Below are 26,975 nucleotides of genomic sequence, written 5' to 3' on the forward strand. Positions count from 1 at the left end.
TTTGGAAGGGAAACTTAATCATGACATTGTGTCAATGAAGTTGTTGTGCTGAATATACACTGTCATCATGTGATTGTGGGAGATATGTAGTATTATGTACATACTTGATATACATTTAACATAGAACATACAGATCCCCGTCCCTATTGATATTAGAAAGGGACGGACTGAGCACCTGTTTGCGGACAGGGGGCGGACGGGATGAATGTTACCCAAAGATGCAGGGGGTATCTAAAAATGTACTATTGTCTTACACAAAAAATCTGCAACGTAGAAGGACATAAAGACATTATAAGTAGTAATAAGTAAATATGGAAACCTAAATGTGTGAAATGAAAACAACACATTTAATAACCATGTAGAATGAAATGGATGGTACCATTAATAAAAAAGGATGCCTCCATCGTAAGCACTTCACAAAAACTCTGCAACCTGAACCAACAGTGGACGGACGCAGTAGGACGAAGGAAAATTACATAAAAATAGTGAGTGAATGTCATTTTTTTGTATGTGTGTGTCATTTCTTTAGTATGTGGTGCAGAAATAATAATTTCTTTCTGTTGTTTTGAAACAGAAATGGCTAGTACTTTGGAGTGGCTGGAGGAGAATTTTCTGCATGGGGAAATGTCTGAAGACAGCGACAATAATGGTACACAATGCTCTGCGTAGGCAAAATGCTGATCAGTATTTGATAGGCATTTAATATATGTATATTTCTTTTGTACAGACCAGGAAAGAAAAGAAGAAAGGCCAACAAACGAGACAGAAGAAGACAGGATGAAAAGGATTGAGCAGAAAATGGATGTACTGAATGACCATTTTAAAAGTTTAAGGGAGTTTGTGGAGGACTGTGTGAGAGGAAAAGTATGTTACCATTGTCCCACCTGTACCTGCCCCGCTTCTCCATTCCCTAGTGAACCCTCCCCAAACCTTCAAGAAGAAAATAGACGTTTTGACGAAATATCCATTCCTTCTTCCCCTCAGAAATCCTCTCCTCATAAGCAGCCCGTGTTGGATCTTAATTCCCCTATATTTGTGTCAGTATCTGCTTCCCCCGCTATTTCTTTGGATTGAAGTGTGTGTGTGTGGTTTTGGAATGTTTTTGTATAGTAGTTGTAGTTATAGCGTTTTGTGGACATTTAAAAAACAAAAAGACTTAAAATGTTCGTGAACAGCGCACCTGTTTGACCTATCCGCAAAGAATGGAATGTGGGTGTTGTAAAGGCAGTACACCTACCCTTACTAATGTCAAGTAAGATGGAGTTGATGTTTGACCACAACATCTGTTCAAAGTGTGTGCACAGAAACAGAAAGGGGCGTCCTAAGGACATTATACCTCGCCGTGCTGCTTACAAACGAAATGAAACATGCTCGTAGAACACACCAGGTGTCCAGGATGGTTGTAAATGAGCAAAATGAGAGTGTGTTAAGGACAGTATACCTGTCTGTATCGTCTGCATCCAAAATGGTGGCATCCATAGAACAGGCGCGGTGGCCGGCAAGTTCTAAGTTAAACAAAATGGAGTTGTCCTAAGGACACTAGACCTGTCCGTACAGTGAGCATATCATGTATGCACATGCGCAGTACAACCGTAAGTATAGTGAACATTGCGCCTGTCCCTAACTGTTCGTCTCACTTGTGTCGCACTTTGAATTAGTTTGAGAACCTGAACACTGTCCGTAGGACATTTGCGCGCATGCGCACGTTTGTTACTCTGCATTTGCTGTACAGCGGACTCCCATTTCTGTCGCGGATGTGTTCAGGACGTCATCATGTGTCCGCACCCACGCTGAACGTGGGGACTAATTTGCGTAGTTTGTGTGCTTCTGCAGCAGTACAAAAGAACATGTAGACATAAGGCAAAATGTTGTAGAGTGTAAAAATATCATTTCACATATCCCAGACAATAGCTTACCTGAGGACTTGTTGTGTCAAATTTTCGTACCGCTTTGCAGGGATGAAGACGGTCACGAGGCACACCCCTCCACCCCTATAAATGGCCAAACCCCCAAGCGCATCTTCATTGTCATTCTAGCTATAGCATATTGAGGTGTATTGCCTTTACTGCTGTAGTGACCAAAAGGAAAGTAATCGGCATGGCTTCCATGGCTGCTGTTGGTTAATTAGCCTCTGCACTACACCCAAACCCGGCACCACCACCACCTGCCCAAGGGCCTGCAGAGAGATATACGGGTGAGGATGTAGAGAGCGGGGAAGAAGAGGAGGAAGAGAATGAAGTGGATGAACTCCGCACTAGGAGCACTCACCGGAGTCATGGGTATGGTGGTTGTTTTCCGTTTATGGGAACATACCAAAAGCATGTGAGAACCTGGTGAGGTGTAACCAGTGCGAAGTGGTGCTGAGTCGCGGGAGACCTGGTGCGTACAGCTTTGGTACGACAACCATGAAGCGACACCTCACTTCATTCCACACTGCGGACATTCGCAAGGTGGTGCCATGTGAAGAGCGTAGTCGATTTAGTTCCTCCACAGCATCCTCCGAGTCTGATCCTCCCACCACAAGAGACACTCCTGTGGGGGAGCGCCTCCCTCCAGCTGCCTCACAAGCCATTTGCAATACTGTTGACCCTTACCTTTCAAAGGTGACAATAGTGTGTATGTATTGTGATGTAGTACTCTGCAGGGGGGAGAATTTTCGAAGTGCTTTTGAGGCCACAGTCACGGAGCACAAGAAGATCTGCTCCTTACCTAAGTGAAGCTCACCCTATATCTTTCTCTGTCCACTTGCCCTTTACTATCCCCGTGGCTGCTGTCCCTTCCTTACCCTCCTTTGGCCTCCTCTCCTAGTGTGTCGTGTGCTGAGAACCAATAAATGAGAAAACAACAAAAATTACACATAAGGCTCTTTTCAGAGCCGCCTTTCTCAGTTTAACATTAAAACTATGAAGTGACCGTTGTAGACCCCTGCGAAGTTGCGGAAAACTTTGCGGACAGTCATAGGGAAAAAAAGGAGGGTACAAGGGGAGCAAACACAATGACGCTGGGAGTAAGTGGTAGCTCTGAAAAGAGCCTTTCGGTGGTGTGTTGTGTGGGTCAAAAACTGTGCATTGGAGAAAACGGATTGTCACATAGGTGATTGTGAATCCAAAAGAGGTTGTAATGCATTTTGTACATTGCGAAGGAAATTATGATTGCCAGCATATGTGAGATGGACTCCATCTCTGCGGAAAATGAAAGAGCTGCAAAACAAATTGTTTTCATTGTGGAATGAGGACATGCCAACATTTCTTAAAAAGGCACAAACAGCCTTATTCACATTGTGTCTCGCTTTCTCCATTTGTGGACCAAAAGCAGAAGAACGCAACCATATTTGTCTTTGTGCAATAAGGGAAAGAAGTATTTGACATGGCCTAAACTGTTTCCTCCGCAATGAATGATAAGTATATCTGGAGGACGCTCTGTCAGTAAAGTAACACAGAGAGGTCCCAAGTCTAGCCACCTCATGTCATGCACGCCATGCCAGTGCACTTCCACATGAGGAAATCCGAGATCTGCAGATAAACTGCAGCTTTCTGCATGCACCTTCAACCAATGTATCCATGAGTCTCGCAAAATCCAGATAATCTGTTTGCGAGCACGCAAAGCCATGGCTGTGTGGTCTCCTGTCAGGGAGAAGACGGTCTTACTAAATCTCGCCGTTCAGAACACACCCACTGAACTTTATTGACCAATCCCTAGGTCCGCTCATTTTCATTTGCATGCGTCTCCACCCCAGAATTCCCGTTGATGATATGTGCTGGCTGCAAACTAACGCCATGTCCACGGACATGTATAGGATCAGAGCGTGACGACGGTACATTAAAGTATTATCCCCTTTTTCCCGTTTAAGGTGGGCTCTGAAAAGAGCTGTTTTATTTTAATATTTGGGCAGATACCTTACAGACATCTGTTATTTTGTTTATTTTTTTGTATTTGTTATCCTTACTTTACTCCTACAACCATTACAGAACATTCTCTAAAGCAAGCCTTACGTTCCAAAAGAACATCACATTTCCCAAAGAAGATAGCGCAACACCATCTGCTTCAAAGTAACTCGCATTACTTGGAACAATGTTTTCGTGGCTGCAAAAAAACATACCAGCGTGTAACATAAATGCACGCATGACGCGATTAATGATACACCTCCCAATACTTTGATCTAGACACAAAAAATAATTGTTGTCCCATTGTGCTCTAGGGAATAAACCAGAAAAAATTACTTTCACAGTTGGAAAGATGTTCATGAGTGCATCAACCAACTGTCCCAAATCTGCCAACAAAGTATGTGCAGTCACGTAGCCCAAATGGCAAGCACCGTAGTGCAAAATTAACACATGAGGAGAGGTCATCGTACGTATGTGTCTGCAAACTTCAGAATTGCTGCAACATTGGCATCAGTCTCAGCGTTCCACACCACCTCCACTCCTCTCACATCGAAATGGTGTGCCACATGCCTACTCTCTGCATAATGTTGTACGCCACGGACAAGAATGTCGCCAAGCACCAAAACCCTGACCCTCTCCACCTCTGCCATCTTCACTGCATGCACCGTCTTTGCACACAAAAGAGTAATGTGAACATCTGATTGGCTGATGCCTACAGTCCCTTTACCATGCAGGATTTGCTGTAGAAACCCATATGTGACACGCCCTACCCGCGGACAAGTGGTGCCTACGTGCAGCATGCAACACTTACCCAGTCCTTTCACCCTTTACACAGCGGTAGGAAATCAAGTCCCTCATTGCACACAACTAAGCAGTCACACAACCATCCACCAATCACATTGAAAATCGCTAAATGTAACTCCGTCATCAACATTGCACACTTCAAAATTACTGGCGATAATTCTGAATGGAAGTCGCATATCATTGCAAAGCACCTACTTCAGAAGCTACTGTGCAAGTGTTGTGAATTTCTACGTACAGCTCTGTGCATGCGCACATGCATGAGTATAGAGTACATGTATTTATATTTCAATCGGAGAACATGTGCAACCTTTATGATTTAATGTAAAACAAATTGATGCTGTTAAATATGCATAGGCACTACATGCCAACACTCTCCCTTTTAAGTGCAAGATGTCCGATTTATCATTGACAAACCGCACGACTTCTTACTCACTTCCGCATAACCTATACAAACATTGCAAGGAGGCCTATTTAGGGCGAATCTCGATTTTGAAATGTTGGAGTTGTGTACTGTGTACGGCCTACAGTAATGCTACTTACAATGTAATCGTATGGCAAAAGCAAGCACTCCCGATTGCTGTGATGACATCTCCCTCTGGTGGTCTCCCGATTTTTCAGCATTGTGCTTTTAAATATTGCAAGTGGAAACATTTTCCCCACACATTTTCTACTACTGTGCCCTATCGCTTACAAACCTCTCTCCTATTGATAGTACACCTTGTAAAAAACAAGGCATTTTCATAACCTTAAAAATGTTGGCAATTAACGTATTGCAAATACCATGCAAAGCCTGCACAGAGTGAAGTGAAATGCGCACATGCACTGGGTTCAAATATGAAAGCAGAATGCTCTGACGAACGATGCACAATTAATGTGTGCAATATCAGCACTGCTGTAAACACACAAAGTAATCTATTTTCTTTTTTTTGAATCGCAGTGAAGACTACTCTCCTGAGAATTAACAGCATCTACACTGCAGACGATTTATCTGAAGAAACCTGGTCATTTTGCAAAAATAAGTAAGTACAGTACTACCTTTATGTTGTAACTACTCCTCAAAGAGGCTGCATAGGGTATTTGTTTAATTTGAGCACCAAAGTAAACATTGATTTCCAAACTATTCTACTTACAAATATCCATTTATTGAACAAAGAATAACAGGCAGAATGGCTCACAAATCCATGTGTGTTTGGAACTCAAATAACGTACGTAATGCTTAGAAGGTTACATTTAGAAAAGTAGTTGCTGTTGCAAGTTTATGGCATTTCGTTTATTAATAATGCTTCTCGTCACCACTAGGCCACTTTGTAGTGTCATCTGAAGCACATTGTACTCATATACAAACAGTAAAATAGCCTTACCAAATCATTGCAAGAGTCCAATACACATTCACACACCATAACAAAGAGCTTCCCCATCAGACTCATGCACGCATGCACACAGCACACATACATTATACAACAGACCAAAGTATGCCTTCTTTTTTTCAACAGACACCAAAGAATGCCTACCAAATAGCAACTCCGTAGAAAGGAACGCAGAAGTAGAGCAAATAAAAATAAAAGTGCCCAATCTAATCATCCATCTGTTGTAGAGTTTGTAGAGAATGTTGGAAGAAACCAGCTAATGCAGTCGGTTAGCAAAACAAAAGAAGCTTCAAGTACCGAAACTTTACATCCTCCATCAAAATGTGTCACGAAACACAAAAATGTTGGCAGAAAAATTGGCTACCAGTACAGCTAGCAATGCTCCTACTAATCCTGATAGTGTAACAAGAACCCATAGCAAAAAAAGTATTTTATCAAAAATGTTTTGTCACACAGTCCTTCAGAATATACTAAGAAGAGGACCGAAATCATCCTCACCCGTTAAAACCTACCGTAGAAAGTTAATCCTACAAGCTCTCGTGGACAGTGCAATCCTTCTGAAAAGTAAGTTGTTTATATTAGTGTTAAATAGGATGAAAACACTAACAAAACTAAGTAACAAACTACAAAAGAAACTCAGCAATAAACGGGATGGGAACAAAAATAATTTTTTTAATGTTTGTGTTGGTGAATGGAGTCACACAACAACCACAGAACCATATTTTAATGAAGAAGCATAAAAACAAAATCAAACCAACACAATTGCCATCCATAGCAGTGGACGAGGGTATGAGAAAATCAATACTACCATCATGGAACAAGAAACACTTCTTACAAAAGTATCCACTATAAACTCAGAATTACGTCTCGATTCAACAGAACTACACCGTCCAGTATACAAATGGCCATGCACATCAATGTGTGCCATTCCAAACAAAGCTTTCAAATCTTTACGTCAGTTCCTCAATCAGTATGTAAAAGGTAAAGACAAAAGTAAAATGAAAGTGCTGCAAAATATGGATATGTGTCCAGTGCGCAAATACACAGGACTCCAAGGACATTTATTAGCCTGCATTTCTGGGCCTATTTGCAAAAGCACCTTCCATGATATCAAACGAATATCAATACATCATTCAAGTGTAAGAAATCTAGTGTATAAAATATACTATGCAAAAACTCCAGCTTCAGAATTAGGCAATTTAAATAACGCTCTTTTGCATGGTACACCCAAATACTGACAAGAAGAAATTGACTGTATTCAGAGAAAGTATTTTGGAAGTTAAAGCCACTTACAAAATGCAATAGTTTTAGAACATAGTAGCAACAATTCTGCACATAGCAACCTTCTATTACACACATACAGAAATGAAATAGTACAATTTAAAAGGTCATCAGCTGAAGTACCAAACCATGTGTGTGTCTTGCCGCAGAACCTTTTACAAAAGGAACACAAAGAATGTAGACATAGCATACAAAATAGAAGACAATTAAGACTCTAAATGGTTTGAATTAGATCTCTACCTTTGAGCAGAAAACAAATATGAACTAACTGAACACCTAATATGCTGCAGTTACTATACTACAAAATTAGACAACAACCACACTCCTTCACGTGCTATAACAAATAATTTGGAATTGTTTCGACTACCAATAATCCTGCAACAACTCAATTTGTATGAGAGCATAATAATTCAAACAGTTCACCCATTTCAAGCAATTATACGCCTTCATCCAAAAACAGCAAAATTACCTTCCTCTGAATTGGTGAAATGCATTCGTGGAAAAGTAATTTATTTGCCATTATAGCTAATGGAAAATGTACACACTCTAAGAGCGCAACGTTCAATAGAGCATTATTTAATGGTCTTGGTAAATGGTGTACCAACAAAGGACAAAAAACATTTGGCAACAACTGGTGGACTTACATAAAGTTAGACAAGCATTGCAATATCTAAAAGACAATAACGAGTACTACAAGGAAATAAATATTGATGAAAGCTTAAGGGAAACTACTGAAATATTTGAAGAGCCATCGGAAACTGGACAATTTGAACTTCTGGATCCTGCTAGAGTATCCACTCTTTTGGACCATTACACAATTCATCCATTGTATTCCAATGAAAGCATAGATGATGCACTAGAAACTTACCCAATGCAAAAAACCAAAGGGTCACCAATGAGTATATGGGAAAAAAGTATAGAAGCACATGCTTTTCCACTACTATCTCCTACTGGCAAAGGTGGAAGATACGATGATAGACCAACTCAGATTGGAGCATCAGAATACCGCTCTTTATGAATGTATTAGCAAGACCCCAGATTTAGACAAAATGTGGAATACATATTCCACCTACTCTATGAAAGTGAATTAGCAACACTATGTTACGGAGTTGCACACATTTTGAAATCTGGAAACCACTTTCAAAATATGTCAGCTACGCAGTTAATACAAAAAGTACAGGAAAAAGATGAGGTTTTACAACCAAGTATAACAAATGTGTTTGCAAACATGCGTGGTACAAAGGAATACTAGTTCTGACAGCACGGAGACGTGCATTGTATGATCAGAAACCTTGGACCACCGTCTTGGTTTGTTATGCTAAATTGTGCAGAATATGCATGGGAAGATTTACATGAGTTCCTATGGATAGCAAAACAGCAACAAAAACAACATAGATATATTAACACTTGGAGAACTTTACTCTCTAGATCCAGTTAATGTGTCAAGATATTTCCATCATCGTTTCATTGCCATGCTACACTTTATTTGCAATAAAAATGTTCCTACCCTTGGAGAAGTGCAACACTTCTTTTGGAGGAAAGAATATCAAGCGAGAGGAGCACCACATATTCACATGCTGTTATGGATCAAAGCTGCACCGAAATTTGGTCACGACAGTGATAGCACTGTTTTGCAGTTTATCCAAAATATGTCACTTGTGAAATCCCTTCACAACAGACACATAGTGAGCTGCATGGGCAGATTTTACAATTTCAAAGACACAAATGTGGCAAATATTGTCGCTGCAAATACAAAAACAAAGGTAAATACTACACCAAATGCCGCTTTGGTTTCCCTAGACCAGTTACAGAAATAGGTGAAGTAAACAACTTCATGTCTACAGTTCGACATAGTGTTAAAGGTAAATCACCTAAGAACACGTATTACATAAAAAGAAGGGAAGAATCAAAATATATCAATGAATACAATGCAATCATTGCCCTCTTATGGAATGCAAACATAGATGTGCAGTACATTGCAGACAATTCAACTGCTGTTGCACGATATGTTACAGCCTACTTAACAAAAGCAGAAAAAACAGAGCTTCAAGACCTCTGGGATGACCTAGCATCAGACAAAACATTATCACAGAAATTGTACAGCCTAGGCATAAAAATGCTCTCTCATAGAGAATGTGGCGCCTATGAAGCAGCAGATCGTTTAACCGGTACTGCTTTGTATGATAAATCAGACAACATAGTATGGCTAAGTCTTGGTCCTGCAAAATCTAGAAAAAGAGTGCTGAAATCACATGAGGACATAGAAGCAATTGCCAGAAATGATCCCAACAGCCAAGACATTCTAAAAAACAATTTACTGAACACATACTATCCTAACAGGAGTAGCACTTTGGAAAGCATGTGTCTATACCACATAGCTCAAAACTTTGCATACAAAAATAATGTAAAACACGATGAAAGCAAACGTAGATATAGAGTGACCAATTGTGAAGGGAGCTTAGTGAAACTTACCAAACGAAGCTTAATTAATCATGTAAAATTGTCATTAAAAACTCCTCAACAGAAAGAACTATATTACATGTCTCTGTTACAACTTTTCAAACCATGGAGAAAAGAGGAAGACATACTTGAAAACTATGACTGCTATGAACATGCTTTCAAAGCAAATGAAAGCGCTATCAACGATGTGAACTTTACGCAGTACGAAACAATGTTACACAATGAGCAGCAACAGGAAGAAGAACTTCAGGCCCAACTAGATAAGGACTCTTCCGACAGTAGTCAACTTTCTGTAACAGCAAGTCAGGAACCACTTGGACAACCACTAATAGCAAATGAGGCTGAAGTAGCTATGGCAGAAGTAGAAAATACCATGTATCAGTATCAAGAAGATACAGAAGACTTAAATGTACAACAAGCAAAACTTAACAAAGATCAGCGCATCATTTTTGAAGACGTAACAAAACAAATTGTACATGATGTACAACGCGAAAATAAAGAATGTACCTGCCAAAATTACAAACCTATACTGCTGTACGTCAATGGTGAAGCTGGATCAGGGAAAATATTCTTACTCAAAATCATCAACAAGTTCCTTCAACAATTGACAAACAACAAACTGTCAGCTGTTGTAACGGCCCCCACAGGTTTAGCTGCCTACAACATAGGCAGTGTCACTTTACACCGATTACTACTGCTTCCAGTAGAGCATCAAAATAAATTAGACTATTACAAACTTTCTGCAGAAGCTGCAATGGAATTACGCAGAGTATTAAAACAAATGAAAATGCTACTAATAGATGAAGTGAGCATGGTCTCCAACCAAATGTTGGCTTTGATTCACCTAAGATTACAAGAAGTACTTAAAAGTAACAACGAAGAAGTCTTTGCAGGGAAACACATTATAGTTTTCAGAGATCTTCTACAATTGACACCAGTGAAAGGTGAACCTATTTTTAAAACCTTAGGCCACAAACTCTGCCGGAGAACCGTTGGTAGCATAGGTAATGTCAACCTTTGGCCACATTTCCAATACAGAGAATTAACTTAGAACATGAGGCAATCTGCAGATTGCACTTATGCCAACATCTTAAAAAGTATTAGAGTTGGTGTACTATCGCAAGAAGCACATGTTTTATTGAAAAACCAGCACACTCATGCACTTTATGGCGATAATGCATGTGCAACTGATGTTATGGAACAAATAGGGCTCAAAAATGTCAATTGTATAGCCTTAATGCCAACTCTTGCAAGCTGTTTCAAATTCAATGAAACAATGTTAAAGAAAGAAATGCAACCAATAATGGCAATTAGCGCTACAGACAAACTAGACGTACATGGTAACACAGTACCCATGTGTGAGCAAGCCACAACAAGACTTGATAGTTTAGAAAATTCAATTTCCAACACAGCTGGGTTGGAAAAAATATTAAAATTATGTTTAAATTGTAGAGTAATGCTTAAACGTAACCTTGATGTCGAGCAAGGGCTAGTTAATGGAACACTAGGTACAGTTGTTGGCTTTCGATCATACCCACGTGACAGCAACATTCAGTTTGTCAATATTCGCTTTGATAAACTTTCAGAAGTGAAAAGGATAGGGCGCTCAATAGCTCGATTCCTTCTCTTCAAAGACATGTATGTACGTAGAGAGCAATTTTCTCTAACTCTTGCATATGCAGTTACCATTCATAAATCCCAAGGTCTTACCCTAGACAAAGCATTGATAGATATAGGAAACACAGTCTTTAAAGAAGTCATGAGCTACGTAGCATTATCACGCTTACGTACACTTGACAGTCTATTGCTAATGAACTTTGATGCAAGTAAAGTGAAAGCTGATATTCCTTGCATTGTAGAATGCTGTAACGCTCACCTGGTACCCACGGGGACGTCACTCAGCCTATTCCGACCTCTTACGACGTGGAACCCTTCCCTGGAGGCTATTCGACTGGAGACTGGGCCTGAAACACAGGATTGGTAGAGTGTAACTCCCTATTGTCTCTGTGTGCTTGAACCCCTTCTTCCCCGGGGTCCAACCCTTCCCTTTGATCATCAGCTCACCTTTTTTTCTTGGATAGTGTGCTCTCCGTCCTGCCTTCAGTGCAGGGGCGCGTTGATTGAGGCGGGCTCATTGCTGCCTAGTTACTTCATTGGCAAGAGTCCAACAGGTAAGTATAATGAGTCTTTTGAATAGCTCTCTAACTTCGTTCCTTTCCTTCCTTAGATGATGGCCGGCATCCTGGGATGGCGGCGTGCTGCTGAGATGAGTAGCGCTGAAGGTGAGTGAGAGCGCGATGCGTGATGCACCCCTTTCGTATTTGCATTGAACTGAGTTATTTTTCTGTGTCTTTTAGGTGCCACAACGTTTTCAGCATGGATGCGGGTTAAGAAGAACAAACGCGGTGGGCAAGCGTGGTATGCAGCGCCTCTAGATGTTTCCACAGTAACCTGGAGTGTCTTTTCCCTCTTGCAGATGGATGAGAAGTTCTGGAGACAGAGTTCCCCCAGAGTGGCTGGGATTCAGGTAAGTGTTTGAAGCTCGTACAGTATTTAAAAATAAGCGAAGATTTGCAGAATGCTTACTAATGCCTTTTTTCTGTTCTTTTCCTTTTCCTTAGGAAGCGGCGTGCCGGGATGGGAATGACTCCGCCGAAGATGCCCGCAGAACAGAAGGAGCGATGACTGATGGGCAGTAGCTCCACAAGGTAAGGCTGTTCCTAACAGTGTTCTTGTTCTTGCAGGAGCTGAGCGCAGAAGAAAGATGCAGGCCTACTGGAGACCGATCCGAACACGGTGAGTGTCACGCTGCAGGTGCTGAAAACGCAAAGCATGTTTCTCCGCTTGGGTGTGGCTTAAATAGTCCCTGGGTATTCCAGGTGCCTCTGGGCTGAACCACACACAAAAGACTAGACCTCACATGCAGTTCTGGGAACCGAAATATGTGGGGGCATCCATCTTCTCCCCATCAATGCACTGCAAGTCCAATCCCCAATGTTATCCTATGGGAGTGAGTGAGTCTGGTGCCACAAGCGCCAAGTCTGACTCCAAGTGGGTCTTTGGAGGGATGGAGAGGCCCTTGAGGGCCATGTAGGTGATTGTGGCCTGGCTCCAGCCTGACATCTTGGAGGGTTTGGGGACATGAGGGGCAGGAATCATGACAAATACAATAGACTGCGTTCACTGTACATCCCTCATCTGAAACAATATCCTGTTCCAGATAAAGTAAAACGTGGTAAAAGAAAACTAAATGAAACAGAAATGCAACAGAATCCAACAGCAAATTCCTCAAAGAAAAGAAACAAAACTAAAATTTTAGCAATTACCACAAACAAAGAAGAACCTATTAGGTAATGTAGACCAGGGCCATCAGCAAAGAAGTAACAGAAATTGCCAAAAATGCACTCAGATACAGACCTAGCTGGTCCATTCAAATTTGCCAATGAAAGTGGGGTAAGTTGCTATCCAAATGTAGCAATGAATATTCTATTTCAATTGCCACCAATTCTTGGCAATATTTACTTGCACAGTACAGACCAATTGTTTTTGCAGATGTAAGTGCTTCATAGAAAAGCAACAAGCAATCCTGACAACACATATGGTGTTCATGGAATACGGCAAGAACTGGACTCTGAACTCGCAAGAAGATCCACAAGAATTTCTAATGTACTTAATATTAGTATTGGAAAACAAAAGCATACCTGTAAATGAAATCTTCCAGATTTCATACATGTGGAAACATACATGCACTCTCTGTAGCAATGTGATACAGGAAGAAATCCCAAATGAGCGATTTGTGCATGTTTCCATACCAAATTGTGAAAGCATTCCATTTCAGCAACTTGTACAGAATGCAAACCATGGCAAATTATATACTATTTGCAATTCAGACAATCGCTCCACTTTACTGATACAATCACATATTGCCAACATAATACTTATACTTCTACGTTATAATTCAGATACCAAACACAACTGCATACTGACTGGATTCACACACGGTCAAGTGTCACTTGGAAAGAAAACCTTTACAACAATAGGTATAATCTACCATGCAGGAACTACAACAAATGCAGGTGTTACGCTCACCTGGTATCCACAGGGACTCTACCCAGCCGGGTTACTCGCTGGTATGCTTCTCGGCTTTGCCCAGATGTGGTCTGCGGGCAAGGTTCTGCCTGAAAATACAGGAGGACTGTGTTCAAGACTGACCGACCGGGGTAAGTATTCTCCCTCCACCCCCGTATGATTTCAGCCCCTCTGGGCCCTCTCCTTACCTGGTGGTAGAATTAGGCATGCTCTCCATTCTGCCTTCTTTGCAGGGGCGCGCTGTCTTTCATGGACGTGTGCGGTCCAGTTACTTCACCGACGCCGGCCCGTTTGATATTGTTCAGGTAGGTCTTATTGCTGTTCTTTAGTTTTGTTGCTATACTGCATGCCTTTCTTTGTTTCGAATGTCTCTTTTTCCTCCCTTAGGAATGCGGAGCTTCAGCATGGCGAACTGGCTTGGTTGAGCCCCGGTGGTAAATGATGGCGCCTTAAGAGCGCTATGATGCGGTAAGTAAGCGCTATGCGCAGCGCTGCGAAGTCTTGCCTTTGCTAACCTGTGTTTTCCTTCCTTGTAGGTCGCGGTTTTCTTCAGCGCGAGTAGAATGTCCGGAATGGTGCCAGCCATGAGGCGGCCAGCCAGGTAAACCTTTTGAGCAGTTTGTAATTTACAAATGTCTCTACTGCTTTCTTTAATGTTGCCTCTATCTTCCTCTTTCAGGTCATACTGCCCGGGAGGCGTGCTGATTCAAGGAAGCTGTTCTCAGAAGCTGCAAGTGGTTAAAGATGAAGACTGCAGGTAAGATGCTGCTGCTAATGATGTTCCTTTTGTCTCCTTGCAGGTTCTGCTTCTCCGAGGTTCGAGGGAATAGCTGGACACGGTGAACGTCACGTTTCAAGCTACAAAGTAACGCGAAGCGTGTTGTCTTGCTCGGGTGTGGTTTAAATAGCCCCAACAAAATAGTCCAGGAAAAGTAGTCCCTAGGCTACCACACCCAAAACACTGGGCCGCATAGCTTGGTTCTTCGGAACCAAGCTATGTGGATGCCTCCATGTTGGCTGGCAACACAATAAGTAGTTTCCAAGCACATGTTTCTCATGGTGTATGAGCCTGGCAGCATAGGCGCCAGGAGTGGCCCCAAGAGGGTTTTGAAAAAGGATGCCTGGCTCTAGAGGCCCGAGTCCTGACTCCACCTGGCCAATGGGTTTTCCAGAGGGGGTTTTGGGCGAGGGTTGTGACAGCAGGTCACTACACTGCATACATTAAAAAGAAATGTGGATGGTTCGAATGAAATGATAGCAACATTACTCTAAAGCAAAGATTGCCAGCTAATCTTACAAATGCGTATTTAATCTTCTTAAAGCGAAATTTTAATAAATAATGTGTACTTCAAGATTGCCAAAACATTATGTGAAAGACTACAAACAGTTAGAATACGCCAATAGGTATCTAACTGCCCAAGTGGATATAACAATGACACAAATAAATGGATATCACAGATTTGTAGGGACAAATGCACAGTTAGAATACGCCTACATGTATCTAACTGTTGTTAAAAATCGGAAGGAAGGCAATAAACATAACATTAATCTGAAAGATGAAGGAAACAGTATATAACAATGACATAAATAAATGAATATCACAGATCTGTAGGAACAAATGCACAGTTACAATATGCCTGCAGGTATGTAACTGTTGTTAAAGATCGGCAGGAAGGCAACAAACATAACATTAATCAGAAAGACGAAGGAAACACTCAAAGGAAACAAGGAAGTAGTTAGTACCATAGCAATAGAAGGGTTTTTTAATCCGACAAGGATTTTTTTTTCCCAGACCCAAGGATTAGAAAAGCAAACACAGAAACTGAGCACAATGCACAGTACACTGGTTTGTAAACTAAATATGAGGGTAAAAAAAAAGTAAACTGTCTATTATGCAATGTAGTAAGTTTTCAAAAAATGCGAAGACTAACATACCTTTTTCTTTTACTACAGAAATTAAAAAAGGGATACTTCGGCGTAGTACGAAAAGCATTTCAAAAATATATGTGGATTCTGAACAAAGTAAGGAGTAAGTATATTGGCAGTCATTTTATACACATGCAAATCTACACGTCTAATCTACGGTAGTAATATGCTGCAGTGCCTGGAGGCTGGCCCTTGCATCTTCAGTGTCTAATTTACGACCTACGCCTTACGACCAAAGTACAAAGAGTATACTTCCTAGCCACAACCATTGCTGCATATCGAAACCATGGTCCTTGTAAATTAGCTCCATATAAATTTACTGTTGGAACCATCGTCTGCAGCCATGCAGCCAAGACATTAGGGCGTGCACACAACTAGCGCATTACACCACTCCCATATTCACTTATAACTCCACTGCTTATAACTTCAGTCTTGGGTGAATGGCCTTTGGGCATACAGTCAAGACTCGGGGTCCTGGCCAGAAACAACAAAGCATATCAAAACCATTGTGCCTTCTCATTTCACTATATACAAAGTTGGTTTTGGGAGCATGGCCTTTGGCCATGCTCTCAAAATGCTACGTCCTCCCCACAACCATCTTAATGATGTTGCATAGTACAAGTGTTCCAATAGCTGTGATGTGCATACAAGGTGGCCGTAGAAAATACATCAAGAGGTTCTAACTTTGTTATTGGGTGCATGGCCTTCGGTCATGCACCCAAAAGTGCAGGGTCTCCCCACAACCACCTCATTGATGTGTGGTAGTGGGGGTTTTCCTACAAGTGTGGTATCCTTCACTGCTTCTGGCCAGAGGCTTCACTCCTAGCTGTATATCCATAGATATTACATGGGATGGGTGTGCAGTGGCTTGCATGTCCAGTACTTACAACTTTGTTGTTGGGTGCATGGACGGCCATGCACCCAAGACTGCACACACTCCCCACAATTTAGCAATCTATACGCAATACTACGGGGGTATCCATGGGTGTGACATGCTGCGGTGGTTGTGGCCAGGTCCTACAGTCTTGGATGTAAGGCCTTCGGCCGACGGCCATGCATCCAAGACTGTAGGCCCTGGCCACAACCACTTTAGCATGCCACACCCATGGCGGCGTACTAATGAATATAATAATACCCATAGGAAAAAGTATTGCAATTATGGCATGTTGTCAATTTCAATGTTCGCTACCACTACGCGTCTCCTTACAACAGTAACAAGTTTCCTGTGCACTGCATGGACTGAAATGCTACTGTTATTTCACCCCTCATTTTCTGTGTGTTCAAGGTGGCCATAGAAAATACATTGTGAAGACCGACCCCCAAAACAAAAGCATTGATCACCCATGTATTACTGTCTGAACCTGTCCCAACGCTCTGTGACACAGCAAAAGAATTTTATAAATATAGCATGTGTACGCAGGTTGTTGCTCCGCTATCGGCGGATCCAAGATGTCAGGCGCAGCCAAACAATCTGACGCAGAACACGTCTCGCAGCAGCCAATCGGCAGAGATGTCGCGTGTCCGCGATCATAACGCGAGCCCATTAGCCAATCGTTATCTTGTCCGCGTAGCGAACAGGGAAGTGTGACCGCGGAGCGGACATAATTATCACTAATTTTTTGAGACATACTTTTTGGTCATTTTAAAGAAAAATACTGCACGGATTGTCACCAAATTTACAAAAGCACGCTTTCGGACCAAGCCCCTACACCTGCCACAAATTTCATGAAAATCCGTCCAGCGGTTTGACCTGTAGCCGTGCACAAAGTTTTTCCCCCATTCAGTCTATGGGAAAAAAGACGTTTTAGGGACCTCCCCTATAACTTTTCCCCCCCTGGACCAAACATCACCGAACTTTGCAAAACAATTCATAGTGGCCAATGTACTTTTTTTTACAAAGTTTGGTTAGGATTCGTCCAGGGGGAGGGTAGTTATAAACTGCCCAAAAAGTGCTCTTCCTATGGAAACAGCAACTTAACCATAACTAAACGGCCACTACCGTGACCGTGTAATATATATATATATATAGATATCTGTGTGTGTATGTATTATTGATTTTTTTAAAGAGGAAAATGAGAAGCCTGCCTTCTGTGGGGGGAGGATAATGGGTGAATACTGACCGGCCAGGAGTAGCCATTACGGACATGTATGCGTATATATGAACCTAACTGCGATGGCTCTCAACTCAAGCACAGATTTGCAAGTTCAAGAATTCAGTGGACAAGACTTAGTCCATTGACTAGGCTGATCAGGAAGGACATTTTTCTGAGAAAGGACAGTATTAGCAGAATTATTGCTGGTATTGCATAAACTTTGCACTGTTCCAAGTGCAATTATTACCACGGCAAACACTGCCGTGAAGCACTAGGGCTAATTTCACTTTCACTGATGTAAAGTTTTCTTATGACTCTAGTCACGTTTGTCTCCTACAGAGGTGATCTTAGCTAAAATGATAATGAAACGTTCCACTAGAACATGTATTCGTGCAGTTCAGATAGCGCTGCATTTTGACAGCATAGTGAGTGTTCCTGTTACATCATTTTGGAATATATGTTCACTGTGCAGTGCGCCGACTTCTACCTTCCGGTGAAGTTGTAATTGGTGGAGTTCTTGGAAGGCCGTCCAGAAAAGATGAAACATCGTCTAATTGAAATCTCGCAGAATGTCTCTTTCATGTGGCGAGATTTGCGCTCGCGGAATAATTCCGGCATATTTGCAGGCTCTTTTCATGCGGGGGCCTCGAGCTGAGCGCGCTCTGTATTTCCAGCTTTGTTCGCCAGTGAATCGGGGGACGCCAGAGTTATTTCTGCTTTAAAATAACAGGCGCAGGGAACAGCTAATCTCCTTTCATTCCGAGTTCCTTACATTATTTTACTGCACAAAGTTTGTGTTGGCTACAAAACAGGGCCTTCACAAAAAATGTCTGAGAAGGAATTCCGGCAAGAATGAAGCCGAGCTTGTGCGAGGCATAAAGGCCTCCTTTGCCTGCTGCCATCCAGGAATGCCCAAATCGCAGCTATTTTCAATAGTGCCCGTAAATTAGCCTTGCTAATTTCAGTAATTCGACTTGATGGATGAGTTTACAAATCTTCCAGATGAGGCCTTTTCATAACTGCAATTTCTATGCGCTTTGATATAAAGTGTGTGAATGGGGAAAAAAGGCAAAATGCAGTTTCTTTGCTACCTTTGTAGCCTGGCTAACGATTGCGAAAGTAGTTGTATTGTTTGGACCCCATGCATAGTACACTCTGCTGACAGCCCTTTTTTACTCGTCTTGTACTGTAGTTGTTCACGGGAAGGCAATTGCTCCGTGTGGCTGCAGAGGGAAGTAGCCTCGTGTTTTGTCCTTCCTGGTGCTTGCTTTCGGGGGAGTCGTTGCACGCGTTCTCACGCTGTTAGGCTGCTGACATTGACACGGCCCATGCCTGTACTTTAGTTCTTAGCAAGTCACATCTGCATGCCATTTCTTTCTTTTAAATTGCGTCGTACTATATTGCTTTTCAGGAAGTCGTGTGTTTTGTGTGCGGGCCAAAATATTTAATGAAGAACAGGCAGGAGTTTTTTCCCGAGACATGTATGGACAAATCGACCAGAGTGGGAGGTTCCACGGACAACGTCCATTGTACTGTCATCATAAAGGGGCATGATTGAATGGAATGCTTTCAAACAGATGATTTGTTTGTCTGCATTTGCTTCCTGTGTAGGGGGGTTCAATGCACTAGCAGTGAGCAGTTTTTTTAATGCTATTTTCCTCTATGCTAAGATGTGTATGCACCCTACAGGAAAGTAAAGGCACATCTCATACAACAGACATGCACACAATCACGTTTCAGACTTCCACTCTTCTGTTCATCCCAACTTCCCAAAGATGGAGAATACTTTGGCAGAGTAACATCATTTTTACCTACAAGTATCGGATGACCTTTGACCTAATCTGTCTACCATCTTATCATCCTGGGAACTACGTACAGTTTAAAGGAACTCAGCCCGGCCTGCAACTCATTCATGATAGATGGGAACAATATCAAAGTTGGACAGGAGGTCAAAACATTAGGATTCTACTTGGATTCTAAACTTTCCTTCAAAAGACAACTGAGTTCCCTGGCATCCTCATCTGCATATACGTGCAAATGAATCCTCTCAGCTAAACCATTTCTGTAAGACACTAGTTGCCTCACACTCGCTAGAGCCCTTATACTATCCCGCCTTGACTACTGTAACGCCCTTTACCTGGGAACCTCCAAGGCTACCACTAGCAAGTTACAAACTCTCCAGAACAACGCCCTGAGAGCAGGCCTAGTCATCCCCAGAAGAGAGCACATCTCAGGACTCAACCAACAGAACAACTGGCTCTTCACTAGAGATAAAATTCTCCTAAAGACGGCTTCACTTACCTACAAATCTCTTAACAATGCCGCCCCGATCTATTTGATTACCAGATTCCATAGAGAAGCCTCCTCGAGACCCCTCAGAACTGCATACAAAGACTGCCTCTCTGTCCCAAACTTCAAACTTGCCACCATAGGAGGTAACAGCTTCCCGGTAAAAGCAGCCAAATTATGGAACTCTTTGCCTCCCAACCTTAGAGTAGACATGCCTTACCTGAATTTCCGTTCTAAGGTAGTCTCATGGCTGAAACTGAAGGACCACCAAGATAGCTAAGTGCCAAGGCTATCCCTTCATGCGATCCGCACACTGTGTAACCTCGTGTGCCCACTTTTTACTTTGTATATACTGTATATATTGACTGTTTTCCTCTTCTGCTTTGTATATTCTCCCTCTGCAAACATGTACATTTTATATTTTGTAACTAAGCTTTGCATATTCTTGTAAATGCTGCGCCCTGATACCCCTGGCTATAACTGCGCATTATAAATAATAAAACAAACAAACAAACAAACCATTTCAATGCCTTCCTCCATTCCCCTACCTTCCGTGAAGTAAAACTAGTACCTGAATGGGATGGCGCTTGATACATTATTTAGGTCGGGTCTCTGTGGTAACGTTGTCCTGCCATACCCCAGCCTCCTCTACATTTCAGAGCTTTTCAACCATCATGATCAATAGAGTAAAAGGCCCTCATCCACTCTAGATTAAGATTAATTTCATCTCAGCAGGATGTGTGTTCTTGGAATATTTTTGATGCTTGAACCCTCTCGTGGATGTCTTTGAATATTGCTAAGGTCATATGATTGTTGAATCTAAAATTCATAGAGTCAAATCACTGTGCCAGCTTGTAATTGTTTGATAGAATTGTCCACGTGGGTGTATGGCTTACTTGTTTGAACAAAAAACTCCAGATTGCGGTATATTATATTGATTAGAACATTCATAGTGTGGTGCATGAAATTCTTCAAATAAGTACCAAGTCTTCTAATGTTTCCTCTTGATTTGAACTTTAATGACCTTTTTACATTTGATCTAATTTCCTTAGTTCATCAGGTTAGTTCAAAGTCCTCTTGGGTGTCTTCTACACGTGTTTCACCCCTGATATAGGGTGCCTCATCGGGAGGGATTATACAATACTCTTATGTTTTCAGAAATAGTATCAACTGTTAAACCTCCATTTTCTCCATGACAGTTCTGAGACAAATATTTGTTGATAGATGGGGGATTCTCCTGGGCATGTGGAATGCCTGAACAGCACTGTTTCACTGGGTTCAATTCTCCAGTCTCCAGTAATTAGAACACTGATCCTGGTGGACCATTCTAGAAAATAATTACAAGCTGGCGCAGTGATTTGACGCCATGATTTTTTGATTTTCAATGGATATTGGACAGACACAATAATAGGGGCAAAACAGCCAAAGAAATTGATCCAGAATTTAGCAATCAGATACATTTCGCCATAGGTTTGAGCTATATCAGCAATTTCTAATTTAATTGATATGATTGTTAACATAATTTTTTAAGTGGGTGATATCATTTTAACTAACCACAATTGGTAAGAACGTTTTCTTTCTTTTTTACCCCCACTATATACATGCTTAATTTGAAAGCAAAATTGTGTGTGATGGTTTAACTGTCATTGCCTTTGTCTCGCATCTTGCTCAGCAGATATTTGGCTCTTCTGGGTCTTTATTGCCCCTTTTACTCTTGCTGTGGTTTTGTGTCAATTGCAATGGTTCAGGGAATGCGGCTCTGGTTACCTGAAGAGTGGAATCTCGGGAGGATAGCTCAGCAGCAACGTGCTCGCCTTGGAAGCAAGACGACATGGAGCAACACTGGTTCGGCCCATGCTTAGAAACCTCTGGGCATTAAGCGTGTTATAAATAACCTATCATATCATCTCATATCATGTAACTGCAACTGATTTATCTTCTTCCCATGTAGACACCTTCACCATAAGAGCCTTACCAGACAACTGTTCTTTATCTATTTGGTTGCTTCCTCCATTCAAAAAACATCGTCTTCCTTTCCTATTTGTGTGGCTCTAGGCTTTGGGGATTTTGTTGAGCTCTTTGTTTGAGTATTCGTACTAGGTTTACTGAGCTTTCAAACAAGTTTCCCTGCATCTTCTGAAGAGAGAACACATTTACCACTGTTGCTCCCAGGTTCAACAAGAACATTCAGTTTAGTCGGGTAGTGACGGTGTGCATTTCCCTCAATGCATACCGTCAATACCTGACTTTACTAAATGCCCTCTGAGGCTAAATGTCCTAAAGTGATGATACATATTTAATGATTGAATGAACTGGGATGTTAATGCAGACAGTTCCTTCTTTAACATACATTTGAAAATGGTTTAATAATCCAACATTTACACATCTGCTCTTTGATTTCATAAATATTAGCACAATGTGTCTTGCTGTGGAGATATACAGTTGGGTCTGTGTGGGTACTTTGGTTATTAACATCCATGATGGGTGCATTAGCCAATCAGCTTGCTCAGAATACGGGGCAGAAACTATTGATCCAAGCCCACATTCTGAGATACCTGAGCGCCGCTCATGTCCACCCTTATTTCACTGCCTGGATGGTCTCCTCCTACGTCCACTGCTCTGCTACTCTGCCACCCTCGATCTCTCCTTAGAAGTCCATGAGAAGAATATCCTTCCTCTATGGCCTCTGTGTCTAACATCCACTTCCTGTTGATCACTAACTCCTCTTGTGCAGGCCATGGGAATAGAAGAGGGGCTCATTTCAGAGCCCCGCTTCAATTTCCATGGCGGTCATGTTCAACTTGTGCCCATTTGTATTTCTGTTTTAACATAAAATGTCTTCTGTATGTTGCTTTTCTTGGACCTGTGAGGCACTGGCATGTCTGCGATTGAAGGAGGAAGTGAGGACATGTATTACTATTGCTAGGACTACTTCCTTTTTTCCGTGCACCTAACTCCATTCCAAGATTATAATCAATAATTTGTAGGACTTTTAACTCACCTTTTGACTGGACTTTAATGCCACCCTGTATTACACTAATTTTCTAAACAGATTATCCTGTGTTTGGATCAAAAACAGCCCGTCAATACAAAGAGGAAGCGCGTTTCTGTCCTAATATCCACAGAATTCTATCACAGGTATTTTTGTGTCAGGAAACAAAATTAAAACATTTTTGGAAAGCAGGATCAACAATTCTTTCAGTAAATATGTTTTAAAAATGTTTTTATTAATGTGTGTGGTTCTACAATAACCTTCCACACGTGACAACAACAAAATATAAAAACATTCATAAAATACATAAGAAAATGTATACTTATGTAATATGAAATTACCAATCTGATTCTTAAAAAAACAGTTCATAAACGCTAAAAGTATGGAATGTAATCATTATGTAAAAAACTACCTCTAGTGACATCAACTAAATCATTGCTACAGTCATCTCATTATTATTAGGAACATCTAAAATAAGGTGATTGCAGTATAGTTAATGAATTAGTCACTTACTCATACCATCTAAAACCTTGGGAAATACTATAGTTAAAAATCTATTCGCACCCCGGAAAGACAGATTGACCAAGCACAGTCTTGTCTTTCTCAGGCGCGTTCATGTACTCATCGCCCACACCCGTGACATAAAATATAAAAGGGACTAGATCCCTTTTCAGGTGGCGGCAGCCATTATTTTCCATGGTCCTTATGGCCACCGTCATCCAAAAAGGGACCTTGTCCCTTTTCCATTTTAAATGTGGTGACCCATCTCCTGATGGAAGAAAAAAAATTTTTGAAAACCATCCACACCCCGGTAAATCCTAGTGTGCAAAAGGGCTTACACCTACTTGGTCCCACACCGCACCGCGGGGCTGAAAGCTACAATAGCCACTAACTCATGGCCAAAATTCGCCACCAATTCTCAGAGGACATAACTTGGTAATCCTTTAAATGCTGTTAAAGAAGACATATTCTGAGAGTACTTAAAACACCAGTGCGTGCAACCAAAATCTCTTTAGTAGGCATCAAATTTGGTCGAAAATGTAAAAAAGAGATCTCAACTGAGTACTGGGAAACTTCATAAAATAACAAGGAGAGTATTGAAAGCTTTAACCTCATCAACAATTTGATGAAACAGTTTATATTGTCTACATTCCTAAATAGTGTTAACCAAGTCAGCGTGCCATAGTTTCCTTTTAATTGCTTCTGGATTCTCAAGCAAAGTATTATTGGACCAGTCCATACCATCTAAAATGTTAACACTGCTGTTTAACAACAGACACAATTTCGTATCTTCAGAATTCCATAATTCCTTGTTAATATATTCAAACAAGGTACCTTTCTCTGGTAATAAATATTTTCTGTAAAAAGATAAATGTTTACAGTTTACAATTGTTAATAAAGACAGTAGGCCCAACTGGTATCATAAAATAGGGGCCTGAACACGTGAGTTTTATGTAGGACTCTGCTCTAAAACAAATCCTCCATCAAATGCAAGGAAAACTGGGAAGATCAAAGCTGCGGTTCATCACCATACATTCAAATAGGCACTACTTTACATTTATAAAATCTGACCAAGGGAATAACCGCGAATCCTCCAAATCTCTTATTCATTTGAATTTAGCCTGCACTGCTAAACTGATGGCTTTTGGCTTTAAAACATATATCTTTTTTTCTATTTGATTTAGTCAGAAAGTGGAATTTCTCCAATCAAGCTGGACAAGCATTGGCAAAGCCAAATGTTTTGGCTTTGTAGGCATACGACGGGCAATTGCCAGGTACTGCCGTAATGGTTCGACCTAGCCATGAGATGGCAACAGCTGGAAAAGAGTGTGAGTAACTGGGAATATGAAAGCAATGCCTAGCAAATGCCTATTTAGTACCTAACACCAAGCCAACACTAAAATGGCTTTGTCAATGCTTGTTGAACAGGACTTCAGTGCAAGGAACAGTATAAATCAAGTGGCTAAAGGTAGGCTTGGTTGAAACATTTTTGTACACCAGAAATGTGTTTACAGCTGCAATTAAGCTTTCAATTCTCAGAAGTCTGCCTACAAAGAACACGATCATGCCACAGTTTAATGTTACTGCTTGATAGAGAAATTTGAAAGTGGTACCAGTAGGGTTCATTCTGGGCGAGAAGGTGCAGGTATTATACGGGAATGGCCATAGGGATTAGCATGGCCAGAAGCAGTCAATGGGTAGGTAAATAGCCAAACAACACCTAAAGCAATAATTTGGGCTTATTGGTGTCACTTCCATGCCACCTAAACGCTACAACTAAGAATGATGGATGATATGTTTGCATCTCCCTCTTCGCTTAATGTAAAGTCGAAAAACTTAACATGAGTATTTTCCTCCAAACTTTAGAACTTTTGTTTATTTTTCTTTTCTCTTTCTTTTTCATTCACAGCATTATGTTTTTGTACATTTTGAAGATTAATTCGTGTGTACACTTTAACCCTTTGTTTGTCTGTGCTCTCTCTCACCTCTGCCCAGATCCTATGTCTCGGATCTCCATTTTTAAGTCGGTTGTGCGCACTTCTTGCAATAAAAACGCGTTGTTATGCATTGCCAAACCTGCAACGTTTTCTCCATATCTTTTTTCCATTATTTTGTGTAAAACGCTTTCAGAATTTAAACAATATAAAATGCCTTTTATTTGCTGTTTTTGTTGTATTTTTTGTGTGTCTGTGCAGCCTTTAATTGTGTAGAGACTTCAAAGGATAACGGGAAATGTGTAGGTGTTAAGCTAAGGAGGTCTACCCAGGCATTAGCACCGGGCTGAGCGAACTATGGCTGGATTGCTGTAGTACCGGAAGTGCTTTTGTGAATTTCCTTTGCATAGGCTTGCGATTGGTCTTTGCTGATGCTACTATATTAGGCCTTGCATTGGGGCATCTGCTGATGTGAGCTAGGCAAGTTGATTGGCTTGTGGATGTCATTCTCGGGCCTGTGACACCCCCAGTCCTTGTCAGATCTCCTTTCTTGGCCTCTTTCCCGCCATTTTTCAGTGATCCGCCAGCTCGCCTTCTGATCGCTCAGCAATAGAATGATCACGCCTTCGTTTGAAGTCTCCATGCTTTGTTTGAGCATAATGTGCCTCCTTTTATACACATGAGATGTAAGTGTCCTTTTAGGGTAAGAGGTGGGTGCTTCACACTATCTAATGCGTTTTCTCCCTGGATGCCCAGGCCTGCTGTAATGCTGCTCAAATGCCAGCACTTAGCCTTCAGGGCCAGCTGCAAGAGAGGCAATTATGATAACTCACAAATAGCCCACTCCTGGTTTAAGTGACTTATTTTCCTTTGTATGTTGCTCCAAAATTGCGCTATTTAAGGAGGATTGGTGCTTTCATAACAATGTATCCCTCATACATGGGCGCAGAGATGATGCGCTTAGCTCCAGTACTAGAACAAAGGAGAAAGGCCCCACTTGATTATGCAGCTATGCCGAGCGCATAGTTGAGAGTTTACAGCTGTTCGCTGGTGTCAGCCGCGTGGCCCGTTTTAGCAAGAACGATGATCGCAGCTTTTGATCTCCCCTCCCGTAAAGAAGGCCGTGGACGCGTAATGCCAGGAGTAACTTTGTTAGCATTCTGAATGTTCGACTTGGGTAATTATGTCCATAACGGACCAAAAATACTCTGATACTAATTCTACTCAAGGCCAGCCCATGGGTACCTCTGCGTCATACTATGGCATATCTGTGGGTAAATTATCAAAACATTTTGTTGTTGTTGCATTTATATAGCGCTATGTAATGCTCAGGCCTCTGAGCGCTGCTTATTACC

The 26,975-nt window shown here is 41.5% G+C and overlaps 1 protein-coding gene across 1 annotated transcript in view; it reads left to right on the plus strand.

Moving 5' to 3' along the window:
- Positions 1–26,975, plus strand: part of GPC3 (glypican 3) — a 3,708,166-nt gene that overhangs the window by 3,441,802 nt on the left and 239,389 nt on the right. The gene's annotated exons all lie outside the window — the stretch shown is intronic.

This window comes from Ambystoma mexicanum, chromosome 5p (genome assembly GCF_040938575.1).
Source record: "Ambystoma mexicanum isolate Mex_15411 chromosome 5p, UKY_AmexF1_1, whole genome shotgun sequence".
NCBI lineage: Eukaryota > Metazoa > Chordata > Amphibia > Caudata > Ambystomatidae > Ambystoma > Ambystoma mexicanum.